Source organism: Arvicanthis niloticus, chromosome 1, assembly GCF_011762505.2.
Source record: "Arvicanthis niloticus isolate mArvNil1 chromosome 1, mArvNil1.pat.X, whole genome shotgun sequence".
Lineage (NCBI taxonomy): Eukaryota > Metazoa > Chordata > Mammalia > Rodentia > Muridae > Arvicanthis > Arvicanthis niloticus.
The window spans coordinates 83422879-83437393 of record NC_047658.1 but is presented as its reverse complement, the minus strand read 5'-3'; the positions used below and the strand labels follow the sequence as shown (position 1 = coordinate 83437393).

The 14515-nt window shown below is 40.7% G+C and overlaps 1 protein-coding gene across 12 annotated transcripts in view; it reads left to right on the top strand.

The window, feature by feature from the left end:
* The window catches only part of Sox6 (SRY-box transcription factor 6), a 586344-nt gene that overhangs the window by 240582 nt on the left and 331247 nt on the right, over positions 1 to 14515 (top strand). The gene's annotated exons all lie outside the window — the stretch shown is intronic.

Below are 14515 nucleotides of genomic sequence, written 5' to 3'. Positions count from 1 at the left end.
CTTCACCATATCTCTACCAACACACCATCATGGTTTTAACCACGGTCACTGTAACATGTAGAAAGTGACGGCTCATTTTTAGAATAATTTACATTTATCTGAGTAATAGTTAAATGGAATACTTCATCATTTTTTGGACTGTCTGAATGTCTTTCTTTTAAAAAATTCATGTCATGCACATGTCTGTATGTCATCAGATGTTGCAAGGATCAAATGAATATATTATATATATTAGATAGCTGAACACAAAGAACTATATGTTAATCAAATGAATATTAGCTATTGATTTTTTGTAGGAAATATTTACTTATATGTTAAAAATTTTAGATGGTGAAGATGTTTTTGCTTTTGTGTTTTTCTTTTGGAGGAAGGGTCTCACTATATTCCTAGATGGCCTGGAGTCCCTGGACTCAGGGGATGTGCCCATTTCAGACTTCTCAGTATCTGAACCATAGAGCATACAGTCCATGCCAAATTAGAACTTATTGGTGATTGTTCCAACCAGATTACTCCTATAATTCTTTTTTAAACAAGGTCTCCCCGTGTAGCTATAGCTGGCTTGAGACTCACTATGTAGGCCAAGTGTTGAAATCACAGAAATCCTCCTGAGTGCTTGGATTAAAGTGTGTACCACTGTAGCTAGCACAGTCCATCTTTGCAGGTGTTCCCTGTGTAGCCCTGGCTGTCCTGGAACCCACTTTGTAGACCAGGCTGGCCTTAAACTCACAGAGATCTGCCTGCCTCTGCCTCCTAAGTGCTAGGATTAAAGGCATGTGCCACTATGTCTAATATATAATCCATCTTTTAATGTTAAATTTATTATTTATTATAAAGTTCTTAGAGGCATTTGAATCTACTTCTCAATTTATTTTGTTTAATCTGCCTACACTTTGACAAACTTTAATAGTTTTCATTTTATTTGCACTGAATTATCATCACTCATAGTTTTTCAGTACTGGAGACTCAACTTAGGTCTTCAGTGTCCTGGGAAACCACTAAACCACTGGGCTACATTCCTGCATCTGCATGAACCCCAGTCATGTTACCAAATCTCTTTCTCTGGTTCCCTTAAAAAAAAAAACAAAAACAAACAAACAAAAAAAAAAAAACAAAAAAAAAAAAAAAAAAAACAAAAAAAAAGGCTTAGATTTGCAATTTTAGTAGAATTGTATAAAATGTGTAAAACAAACTGCCGTGGTAATCTTTTCAATTTAAATGAAAATGAATTCTTAGATATTTCAAATCTAGTTCTCTCCTGTAGGATGTGGTGAAGGATCTCTTGAGTGCATGAGTTCTAGGCTAGCCTAGATTATGGTACAGAGTAGCAAGCTGACTGCCTGGGTGTCTGTGCAGATTCACACTCTTAACAGTGGTTTCAGATCAAGTGGCTCTGGCCAGCTTCTTCTCTGTCCCCCATAAACCCAGTGCCACTCTCTAATGAGTTTGGATTTGATGTGTTGTTGAAAAGAAACATTTTTACATTTAGAGTGTGCTAATATTTTCTAAGTATGGAGGAGATAAACAGCATGTCAAACGTGTGTGGAGAGTGAAGCCCTCCCTCCCTTGCTACAGCTGTGAGACAACCAATGGAGCTGGGGTGTTGTGTACTCGGGTGGGGTCACATGTGCAATACAGCAGATAACGACAAGGAATAAAGAACCCCAACAATTGTTATTTTAGGATCATGTCTTCTCGGGGCAAGCCTTTGTCTATCTTAAATTGTTTCATACTTATAGGATAGTTGTGATCTTCTGGTAAGAACAAATGTTGCTTGCTTATGTAGTTTCCTCCCTCCAAAGTGTCCCCTTCCCCCAAATATTTCTGCCCTCTGCTTTTATGTTCTGAAATTTCCTTTCTCTTCTTTTGGAGTTCTTGTTCCCCTGTGATAGTTTTATGAAATAAGTTTTGACGAAACCAGAGTGCCATTACCCTATCTGTAGCTTGTGTAAGTTCTGCATGTGTGAGGAGCCAGTGTTCATGGTGTGAGCTAGCAAAGAAAGGATGAAGAGGTTTTGAACAGTGTTTGTTACTAGTATGTTTCTTTTTATATAAATTTGAGGTTTCGTTTTCAAATAAATTGATGGACTTTTTCTCAATGAAAGTTACTGTCAGCAGTAATTGTTTGAAGTTCCAGAATATATTTTCAAGCTTCACTCCTAAAATCCCATCAGTCACAATGTTGTGCTAACTTTTATCCTATCTATACTTTTAAATTAATGTGGGGTACAGTGTCTTAAGCTTGTGTTCTTCTTGCCTCATCTTCACTGTACATATTGCTACCATGCCACACCCATCCTATATATCTGACCATGGTTGTCTCCTTTTCTAAATCCAATGACATGCAAGTGACAAACAGCAGTCATTACAAAAATAAGGAGTGGAGAGAGGTATGGAGAAAAAGAGAGGAAGATATGATAGGCGAAACAGCATTACAGATGGTCATCTCTTTAAAAAAGTTGACCCCAAACACTATTTTATTTTGCTGTTTCTTGGATTTCAAGGTTAAATAATTTTTCTGTCACATTAGACTTTTTTGTTTGCTTGTTTGTTTGTTTTGTATTATACACATATCTCCTCATTTGTCTTTAACATTGAATTTTAAAAGGTTGATTTGTTATTATTCAGTCTGTATGAATGTTTGGTTGCATGTATGTATGTTTTTTCATGTGCATGCATTGCTTGTGGGTATCAGGAAAATGTGCCAGATCCCCTGAGACTGGAGTTATAGCCACCATGTAGATGCTGGGACCGGAAGCCAGGTTCTCTGTAGGAGAAGCCAGTGCTCTGAATGACTGAGCTGTTTCCTACTCTAGATCCCACCATTATAACTTTGTAAAGTGTTTGAATCATATTGTGACAGATTTAAGCAGAGGCTGAGAAATAAAGTGATGGCTATGAAAAAATGTAACAACATTAATACTGAATTATAATTTTTCTGTTTTAAAAATATATCCCATATGTTATTTGACGTGCCATATATTGTGTTGCTGTAAAGTTAATTTTTAAAATTAGTTTAACATGCATAATCACAATTTTATCTGACAAACCACTAAGAATGAAAGCGTTAGGAAAGAAAAGCTGCAGACCTGGGAATAGGTGACAGTGTAAGTCAGAGTTTCTGCTGTCAGAAGTGAAGATGTTAATGAACTGAGAAGTCAGGTCGAGTACCTCATGATGGCAGTACCTGAATAGTTTTCCTATGTTCTTGGTAGACTTTTGTGGGGTTTCAACATTTCATAAGTGTTAAGTCTCAGATGTGTGCACAGAAGCCTTAAGACACTGAGGGATCAAAGATTCATGAAGAACTCAGAGAAGAGCTGGCTTTCTATGCTTTAAGGTAGTGTGGCACAGTGTGATGTGAGAAGGTTTGGGAATAGATGCTGGGAGTGGGGTTGAAGTTAAACATGGATCAGAGAAGTGGTATTTACATTAGTCAAGATAGGTACCCTCCTCCCCTCCCCTCCCTTTTATCCCCTTTCCTTACTTTCCTGCTCTTTCTATTCCTTTCCTTTCCTTTGCCCATTCATCCCTCCCCTCCTCTATTCCTCTTTCCCTCCACCCTCTCCCTTCCCCTTTCTTTGCTCTTTCTTCCTCTCCTCTCCTTTCCCTTCTTACTCCTTCTTATTCCTTTTTTATTCTTTTCCTTTTCTTTCTCCTCTCTTCCATGTACCTTCTACCTCTCTTTAACTCTTATTTTTCCTTCTCTTTCCTTCTCCCCTCTCCCCTCTTCCCTATCTCCCCTTCCTTCTTTCAAGCACACTTTATTGTACCTAGGGTTTTACATAGTTTAAAAAAGTGTGTATGTGTGTGTGTGCATGTAGAAATCAGAGAAAAACTTGCAGGCATTATTAGTTTTCTCTTCTCACTATGTGGGTCCAGAGTTAGAACCCAGGTTGTCAGGACTGGGAGCAAGTACTTTTAGCTGCTAAGTCATCTCTCTGTTTGTATGTATGCATTTACTTACAATATTTTTTGTACATTTGGGTTTAAAATTTTCAGAATTAAGCACATTTAGACCATATAAACTCAAACTATTGAGATATAATTTGGCTAGTCACTGGATGTGCTTGTGGAAATGATAGAAACCCACCAATTAAATGTGCAAAGACAAATAATTACTTGTAAGGCTCCCTATTCCCTGCTAGGAAGAGAGCTTTACAGATGGCAACAGTTATCTAATTGGGATTCTTAATTTATTTGGGAGTAAGAGAGTAGTACAGAGAAGGAAGTTAGACCCAAGGGATGAGAAAAATGTATGAGAGGAGGAGTGGGATGTCTGCTTCGGACACCTCTGTAATCCATTGCTTTGTGTATGGACATGAGCATCATGACTTGTCCTTGGAGGCTGTTACTGAATGCAGAGACTGTATGGACTATAGCTCAGGTTTGGTATTATTACTAATGTTTTGTGGTGAGACTGTATCTGCTGCTTGTGGATGGCACGTGTGCTGTCACAGTGCTAGGAATGGCATTCTGTATGCTGTCACCCTGCCCTCCATCCTCACCCCCACTATGAACTACATTTGTAAGGACTTTTGAGAAAGTGTTTGTGTCATAAGTACCAGCATGGCAAATTTCAACCATTATTTCCATTACTAATGTGTGTTTTACAGCATCCAGTGAAGGACACAAATGAAATATCTTTAAAGTAATGGGTAGGGCCTCACAATAAGGGAATGTTAGACTCTAATTTATTCTATCTAGGTTTTTGGCAGGTGATATCCTATTTATGACTAATCTAAGCTGGACACCCCTCTCTCCTTTCTAAATTACCATTTTAAGGAGAGTTGAGGGATTCCTACCTCTCTGGTCACCGTCCTCCATATTTGCCCTGCCTTGAGAGTGCAGCTCCTTGTGACCAGGACCCACTGCTGCTTCCTTGGAGTCAGTCCATCTCTCAATGCTGGGCTTATCTTTCAGTGATCATTGAAGAAGTGGTCTTTCCAACAAAGTCCACTCTTAGTTATCAGCCCAAATCTTTGCTATTTCGTGCTGTCTTTTCTTACAGGGTTGCTTTTGATTGATTGTCCCTCGATTGAAAAGCCTGCCATCTGATCCCATTTTCCTGTTCTTTTTGCTTTTCTTCCCATGCTATTCATCTATCATCATTTCTTCTCTCTTAGAGTACACACACTATTATGCAATTTTTAAAAAGTCTTTAATATACTTTGGTATAGTTTAGTACCTCACATGGTATAATTAGATAAGGGACCACTGGATTTAGAAAAAATTTTTTTAAAAAAAGTTCTGTGTTATTTACTATGGCCATTTTGAGTAATTTGGCATTTGCAATCTGTATCTTTACTAGATTTAATAATACAGATTGGAGGCTGGGGGTTTATCGGTTGGTAATGTAAGCATGAGAAACTAATTAATCTTCAAAACCCATTTTTTTTTAAAACTACCAACAAACAAATCTTGAAAAACAAAGGCGGGCATGGTGGTACCTGCTTGCAATCCCAGGTTAGATCTCTGGGCGAGTTGGCCAGCCTCGCCTACTTGGCAAGTTCTAGGCCAGTAAGAAAGCATATTTTAAAAAAGCAAAGGTCAGAGCAATGAGATAGCTCAGCGTTACCAAGCCTGATGACTTGAGTTTGATCCTTGGGACCCACATAGTTGGAGAGACTTCACACTAGTGGTGTCTCCACCAATCTTGTGCCAGGATACATGCATCTGAGCACACACAATAAATAACTAGAATGTTAAAAAAAAAAAAAAAAAGAACCAGTAATGCTCAAGGAATCATAGATAAGGTTGTCTTCCTCATGCTCCTAAACAGAACAGGCACACACATTTAAACACACACACACACACACACACACACACACACACACACACCACAAATAGATAAATCAACCATCCAATCAAATATTATTGAATTGAGATTTTGTTTTAGGTAAGTTTGTAATATTGACCAATCAAGGAAGCAATATAAACCAATTAAAGTAGTGTAAGTGACTGAATTTGGAGTTTCATATGTCATTTAAGAAATACTCTTATACTAATGATAGCTAAGATCCATACTTATGGACACGATACCATGCTGAAGATGTATAAACATGGTACATAGTTTAATCTTTTATGTAATTTCCATGAACTATGTTTTATTTTATTTTATGATTTTTTTGATACAGAATATGAGGCACAGAGGTCAAGCTAGTAGGATAAGAATGAGTCATAGCAGGCAGGCTGTCTAGAGTGCTAGGCTAGAGAACCGGTTGGTGTTGGGTTGTTAAGTGTGAGATTTTGGTAGGAAAGGATGTGTAAAGATGGTCTCTATTGGAGTTCAGGGTGAAGTCAAGCTCACATGTAGATGAATTTAGGATGTGTGTTGCACAGTATTTCTATCTGTGCATGGATCCACTCATTTTTTGTTATTTTGGGTTTCTTTATTTCTTTCTTTTTTTTTTTTTTTTTTTTTTTTTTCCGAGACAGGGTTTTCTCTGTGTCCTGGAACTCACTCTGTAGACCAGGCTGGCCTCGAACTCAGAAATCCATCTGCCTCTGCCTCCCAAGTGCTAGGATTAAAGGTGTGCTCCACTACTGTTGGGTTGAAATTTAAGGTAGATGTCTACCATGGCCTTGGGGACACATCTGTAAGCAAAAGAGAAAATTCATTCCCCAGGAGCTTACATTCTAGCAGAAAGAAGCAAGCAACAACAGAAAGGCAACCCCAGAAAGTAAAGTAATATCTTCTAGGCTAGAAAAGAAATTCTATGAGGTAGAATATAACAAGAAACGAAGAGAGAAAGAGGAAGCAGAATCCAGGCAGAGGAGCAGCCAATGCAGTGATCCCCTCCCCAGGATGGGTAGAAATGAGCCCAGCTATTCGAGAGCAGGTGAAGACTAGAGGGACTGGAGTCACATGAGTGGAAGGAAGTAATAGGAACCAGAATAAGCAGAGACATGCAACTCTATGTGTGGACATTTTAGTTACTTTTAAATTTAGTGTACAAAATATTAGATTATACCGTAATAGGTCACACATACACACACACAGACACACATATTAATATTTTAAGAATGGTGGGCATCCTTATAAGAATTTTTATTTTATTTGTTTCACGATGTAATGGAAACAAATGGAAAAGCCTTGAGTTTCTGTAATCTTCCTGACTCAGGTTTCCAAATGCTGGGATTACAGACATATGTCCCATGCCTAATTTCTGCCTAGGGGGCTCTAAGGAGGACTAAGAAGGCTGCACTTTGGTGACGGTTGCGGGTGTTTTGATGGTATATTCTCTCACACTTGTCGTGAAATGGTACTTGTGTTACATTTTATCTTGATAGTGGGTTAGGCCTGGAAAAGACACAGAAGAAGCCGGGCTGTGTTTCGGTAATATTAAAATCCACATGGCCCAATCTGACTTGTCTTTATGGGGCTGCCATGTTCCCGACTGGGCAAGGCCTGAGGCCAAGAGCAGTGGTGTGCTGGTGTCCAGAAGCACTGGCCCTGGCACCCACGAGATGCCTACCACGCTGTCTCCACGCTGTCTCCACAAAGCTTGGCTGAACCCCCCCCCCCAATACCTGCCATCCATGCGGTACCCGGTAGAAATGAGTCTCTAAAGCTTAATTATTATCCAAAGGCTTTCTATATTTGGAAATGCTCAATTAACAAGATGCCCACACAATTAGAGTTGTTTCCCAATATCTAACCTTAAGATATAAATTGGTTACCCAGGACCGTTCTGGACCCATGTGTGGTTCTCCTTGGCTCCTACATCTCCCTCTCTCTTAGCTCCTCCTCCTCCTTCCTTCTTCCTCTCCTTACTCTTCCCACATTAGCTCCTCCCAAATTACCGAGTTCATTGTAAAATGTAGCGGTGCGTGTGGAAGAATATACTGCTACAGGGCTGTGGCTGTAACTCAGAGGTAGAGTCCTTACCTGTGTGTAGACCCTAGCTTTGCAAACTGATAAACAACAAACCCAAAGCAATAGCCACAAAACCCAGATAGAGAGCTTGTAGATGGTAACACCAGTGTACAGAAGAACCTCTGCCCTGTTAAACAGTGATTCATCGCCACGAGCACATTTTCCTGGTAAATTTGTATAGAGCCTGATGTAGAAAGGAACTGTGATAGGCCGTAGCTTATGAAGTAATTTGTTCTCTGAGCCACTGAATAATAAAAACAGCAAATTTAGTCCCAGATATAAATCTTCGTCTTGCAATTTGCTTGCAGTGTTCCTTCTCAATATCAGTCTCTTGTCTGCAAATTGGATATAATGTTCCCTATAGCTGTCATAGATGCGAAAAGATTAAGTAAGAAATCCCTTTCATTTCTTTCTCTACTTGAATCCATTCTTTATGACACAAGAAGCATTTCTTTATGTGTAGGTTGGTAGAATTGTATGTAGATCATTTTATAATTGGCTCCCTTTGCAGGATGTCAGGAGGTAAGAATGGAGAGAACTCTCTAGCCATCCTAGCAGCTGATTAAACACCGTGTGGGAGAACGGGGAAGTGGGAAGGATGGCAGATGAAACGCTGGCAAAGAGAACAGTCTAATCCCAGAGGACATTTGCAACAACCTTTGGCTAGACTCAGAGCAGTCCAGGGCAAGAGGCCTGCCCCTCAGCACACCAGCCAGGCAGTGTGTGTTAAGGCTTGGCTTTAATGAAGTCATGACCACTTGTTCAGCTCTGCATATGGCTGGCTGTGATTCCCAGCTGCCCTGTGGGGTAAAGTGTAAACAATGAGTGGATTGTTATGCTCTTCTATTAAGCTTGGAGTATGATCTCATGTCTGTGCCACATGTCTACCACTAGAAATGTCCCTGCTCCCAATCTCATGACAGGGAATTAAAGCTGTGTCTGAAAATGTCTGAATCCATTAGTCTAAGGGCTTTTTGCTCATGTTTTTCTTGAAAACAAAGAATGACACAGAGGTATAAAAAGTCATGAACATGATCAATAGGTGTCAACATGACACCAAACAGATAATATATGTTAGGATGAACATTTTTTACCTCAGGACTAAGACATCCATACATCTGGCATTTTCTCAGAATACAACACCCTTGTAGTCTACAATCATAAAGAAGGCTGAAAATTCCAGGATCTGAAATGTGTACAGTGCTAGACAAGTAACAGAAAACACCCATCCGCAGAACTGATTCTGCCTAATTGCTAGCATGTTGATTAACTACTGTTCTAGTTTTTGTTGTTCTATATTGATCAGAAATGCTATGGGCTTACATTTGTAAGTGTAGGTCTGGGATTACGGATGCATGAATTAGCATGTCTGGCTTTATGTGTGTTCAGAGAACTCAAACTCAGGTCTCTACACTTGGACAGCCAGCTCTTTAACCACGGAGGAGCCATCTCTTCAGGCCCTGGAATGATGTCTGTGCTGTTACTGTTTTATATTTCTAATGTTTCATAATGAGAATGCTAAGTGAAGGCCAGGGATTTGAAGTTCTCTAGAAGGAAATATTTACTTTTGATAATGTCAATTAACATTCTAGATAATACAGGGTATCTGTCTAAATTTGTTACTTACTCTTCATAGCAGATCTAAAATAAAACCATCCCCATTCTGCTGATGAGGAAGGGGAGGTTGAAGAAATTTAAATAACCTCTTGAGGTTGCAGAGGACTGATTTCTTGCTACAGTGACCTAATGTCTCTATAATGACATTCATGGTGTGCCCCGCTGCCTAAGTCTTTCCTAAATTCTATGCAAGATGGCTTCCTGATCTCTAGACTTGGTAGTAGTTCTGAGTAATAATACTCATATTACTCTCACTGCGTTTTTCCATGTGCGTACATGCATTCTACCTTTCCCGTTGGTGTTATGTCTGTTAAGCTGTGAGCTTTACCTGGCTGCCATGAAACTGTTATCCCTATTTATAGATGGGTAGAACTGACAGAGGGTGTTGATTTTCCAGGTCAGACAATTCTCAGAGACAAACCTAGAAATGTCTTGTCCTCAATTTGGCACTCCTGTTCAACCTCTGCTGTGTATCCCCAGGGAGCCTGACTCTAACACAGAGCCTGGTGACTGTACAAGTGTCAGAATATTACATTATCCAGTCTAAGGAGGCTGTTTTTCTTTCCCTAAAAATGCAAGTCTTAGGAAAATTCCCTTGGGGCTAGGGGTGGGGCTTATCCTGCAAGTCCGGCCTCTGTATCCAAGAAAAAGATATTCAGATAGAGTTATTATTGTTATGGACTAAGTATAACGGATTCCTGCTGAGGTCTGTTAGGCCAGGGCCTTGGTTTCAGAGCTCTTAAAAATTCTCCAGCTTAATTGAACAGAGAATTTTGGGGGAGGAAAAAGTTAGGTTTGAAAGGGAAACTTTTCTTCTAGGTAATGATTACAAACACTGCATGCTAGTATCACTGTATCTTTTCCAACTGTGGAGTAAGGAAACTATGTATCTATGGATACTTCCTGCTGTGTAGTAACCTGGAAGCCTGGTTCTGTAGTAGGTAGGTATGGTTACTCTTGGGTGTTTGTGCTGGGGTCACCACGAAGCAGCTGTAGACTTGGCACGAATTGCTTCCCTTCTCTGATCAGCCCTCACTTGGCAAGCAAGATCGTAGAGTTTGACAACTTGTTTCAGTTTATTTTGTTTTTTATTGTGAGACAAGGACTCATGGAGATTGGCTTTAAGTTGACTATATAGCTGAGGCTGGACTGTTTCCTGGGTGTTTCAAGCAAATTTTATGTGTACTTTTATCTTTCAATGCTTATTTCTTGATGCCAATTATTGAAAAATTAAATGTTAAACCATGTTTCTGATAATAAACAAAGATATAGAGACTTGCTGCCAAAAAATAACTTTTAGTAACAGAAGTCCTAAAAATAAGGTCTTAACCTGTTTTTAAGGAAAAAAAAAATGCCCCCACCCCCATCATGAGCTTGTAAACTAGCCCTAGGCTAGACTTCAGACATTATCCCTTCCACTCACCTGTCTAGACACAGGCCATTTCTTTAACAATGGGAATCTGCCTCTATATCTCAAACAATGTCGTCTCTATTTACTTAAACACTTTTTAAGGTCACTAGACCATATGTCAGACCTGAGGCTGGAAGGTCCTCCTTCCTGTGAGGAGTGCCTCTCCACTGTGGACTGTACAGTTCATAAACTCTCTCTCTGTTAGCTGTGGCATCATGGGGTTGGAGCATGTCTGGGAGGTGCCTTCACTTGGACTTAGAAAGCTTGTTATGGAAGTGACTTAAGCTGCTTTATCTGTGGACTCCAGAATTGTGCCCTGTGCATATGTATCCATAGTTATTGATTAATTAATAAGAGAATAGTGAGGAGGATACTTGGGTTAGGCAGCACTTTCCTTATCTACAGCCTTGTGCTCGCTCACATGTTAGACTGGCAAGGTGCCTAGCTTCTGGCCATCTCCATGACAGGAGAGATAGGTGCTCTGGACTGTTTCGTGTGACCTGGCAACTTCTGAATGAGATAATGTGACATGTTGTTGCTCCTTACAGGAATGTGAAAAGTTTCATAGTCTGAGAAGAGTCAATGTGCATATTAATTTCTGCTTTTCAGAGAATGTTTGGGGTGTAGAAGGCTTCAGCTCTGGGTAGCTTTCTCAGCTTGTACTGTCAGGTTCTCTCTAGACCTACTTCTTCCTCAAACAGGATTAGGCACCCTATAGTGTTCTTGTACTTGCTTGCTATATTTTACCTCCTTCTGGAGAATTAGCCTATCGTTCCATATGGGGAAGTGGCTGCATTCTCACTTTTCTAGTTTTCTCTGAGCATAGTGGTGGCAGGGATGGGGGGGGGGGTTGTGAGGGTGGGGTGAGGAGAGGGGGTGGGGAACTCTGTGTCTGTGACACTGCTGTGGTGATGCTCTGTTGCCCTGCTGTTCCCTAACTTTTGAGGCAGGAAGGAATGAGTTTAGGGAGCAGTTGGGATGCAAAGCCTGGGGGGGACTGTTCATTCCTTGCTATTGTTCTCTCAGGAGGAAAGGCCAGGGCCTGGCTTGGTCTGGCCACGGTACTTTTCAGTCTCAGTCGCTTTACTTTATGCCTTCCCTTTGGGAGTAGCACAGGGGGCTCACATTCTTCTTTTCTTCAAGAGGAACCACATGGGAAAGAAAAGGGGAGGCATTTTTGTTGTTTTCCTTTTTTTTTTAAGGACACATGGATTTTACTCTCAGCTCACGCACTCCACCTGGACAGATGTGGGGTGTCATCCTCTCTGAACTTTGTAGATAATGAGTCTGTAGTGATGAGACTAACCACTGGGACACTGGGTAAAGTAGATGAAATAGTATATATACGGGCTGTGAAAATTGTAAATTATACATTTATCTAAACACAAAGTGCAGTCATTTTTGTTTTCCAGCTTCTGAATTCTTAGGGATTTTGTCTGAAGTGAGACTGGTTTTCTCCTGACTTTTGCAACTACCTTCTCAAGCAGAAGCCAGTTGGTGCTCAGCACTGTTCCAGAGTTTCCTTGGTATCTTCACCAGGCTACCACTCAGACCCCTCACAGCTGTTGTGTGTCAGTTCTGAGGAGGGTGCCTTATGCTGGTTTAGGATTACAGACTCTGGTATTGAGTTTCAGTGTTTAGCGAACAATGGCTGCTCTCGTTCTGAGGTATGCTATATGATTCGGTATATTCCTGAGAGGATGACGTGGGTGTTTTATAATTCACAGAAACTTGTGCAAAAACGGCATACTTGGCACACCACTCTTTCTTCTTAAAGAGGAATGCATCTCATTTTCTTTATTTCTTATTTTCCCAGCAGTTTCTTTTGATACCTGCTGTTTAGATTTTCCACCCTTCCCTTCACATCTCCACACTGTTTGCAGCAGGAACGAAGAATGTTTTTACCATTCTCTCCTAAGGTATAAGAGTTGCTCAATGTTGGAACAATGTGTTCCAGCAGCATGAAGCTGTGGTACAGAGACAGTGTTGAGAAGTAGTTAAGGACGTGCTGACTCTGGTGAGACGCGTGGGTTGTCAGGAGGGAACTTGGACAGATTACTCAGCTTTTTTTTTTTTTTTTTTTTTTATTTCCTTCAGTTTCCTTTGTAAAACAGAATTGAAGAACCTGTATCATTGTGTTATATGACAGATGAATTGGTATATATACATACATTCATATAGAGAATTAGCTATCATTTCTGTGATCGTTCTGAAAGTCTTCCTATTATTTAAGTACTAAAGTCATTTCACACCTTGTTTATGCAGCTAGGAACCTGCCATTTATCTTGGGGGGCGGCGCGGGTAACACCACACCTGGATACAATTCTTATGCCCTCCTGGAAGCTGAGTGTCAAGTATGGTATGTTGGATGGTGCAGATTGCCCAAGGATCCTGCCAGGGATGTACCCCAATGTAAGCTGTCTGGGGTGGGGCGGGGACACAGCACACAAACAGAAAAGGAGATAAATATAAGTCAATCTTGATCAAGTTAAATGGCTATTATATAAAGAGTTGCAATAGGAAAGTCATGGACAATTGATGCTTTCCTGAAAAGCTTCTGGAAAAGTCAGGCCATTAGCTGAGCTTGGACAGTGGATCTGGAAACAGGGAGGTGTGCGCAAAGCTGAGGGAGTTGGGAGTGAGTAGCCACTGCCAAACAGAGCAACGACAGGATGCTACGTGTTACTTCCTGTGTGGTAGCAGTGAAGTTACTTAAGTCCCTGAAGCTTCAGTTTTCTCATCTGTAAAGTGGGGACTAGGATACTTGCCCATGCAAAGCAACTAGTGTAGCTTTTTGGTATGATTTAGATTTGGGAAACAGGATCACTTGCTATACACTCCAACAGCTGAAGGCGTGGAGTAAGATCCCAGTCCTATACCACAGCCAAGCTACTGAACGACTTGAGAGCTTAACGTGGATCATTTGAAAATGAGTTCAATCTTGTCTTTATTGTTGTTTTGAGACTGTATAGCTCAGGCTGGCCTTGGACTCTGTATCCTCTGGGAAGAAAGATGTGTGCCACCTCTCTGACCCTGTAAAAGGGGATTGATTAGTAGGTCCCTTACAGAGCTGTTGGAGACTTAATGAGGTGCTGTGAAGATAGCTAGTGAGCTTAGCATGCAGTACACTCTCAAACTCCAGCCACTGCACCGGCCGTTTCTTCTGCAGCTCTGCTTTCTCGCAGATCCCTTCTTGGCTGTTATTCGTAGTCTCCCTTCCCTCTGCTCTTCTCTTCATCTGTCTTCTTTCAACAGCATTTATCAGCAGTGGCTGGAGACACTGAACACAGAGGCTTGGAAGAATGTGGAGGTAGAGTAACTGGTTGGCACCACAAGTCCAGCCGAGCAATGAGGAGCAGATAAGGAAAGGGCAGCTAGACACACATAAGTCCCACAGCAGGAGCATAAACACACATGCACCCCTTTGACCGAGTCATCCTTATTAAGGCTGCTGAGGGATTTTCTTCTTAAGAGGAATTTTGACCACACTGCTCCCTTGGCTAAATTTCTTCATCAACATGTTATCTCCCAGAGGGTAAATCTTTACTGCTTGAACTGCATTGAAATCCTTTCTGCTTTGTTGGCTGCTTGTCTTTCCAGACTTTCCCAAG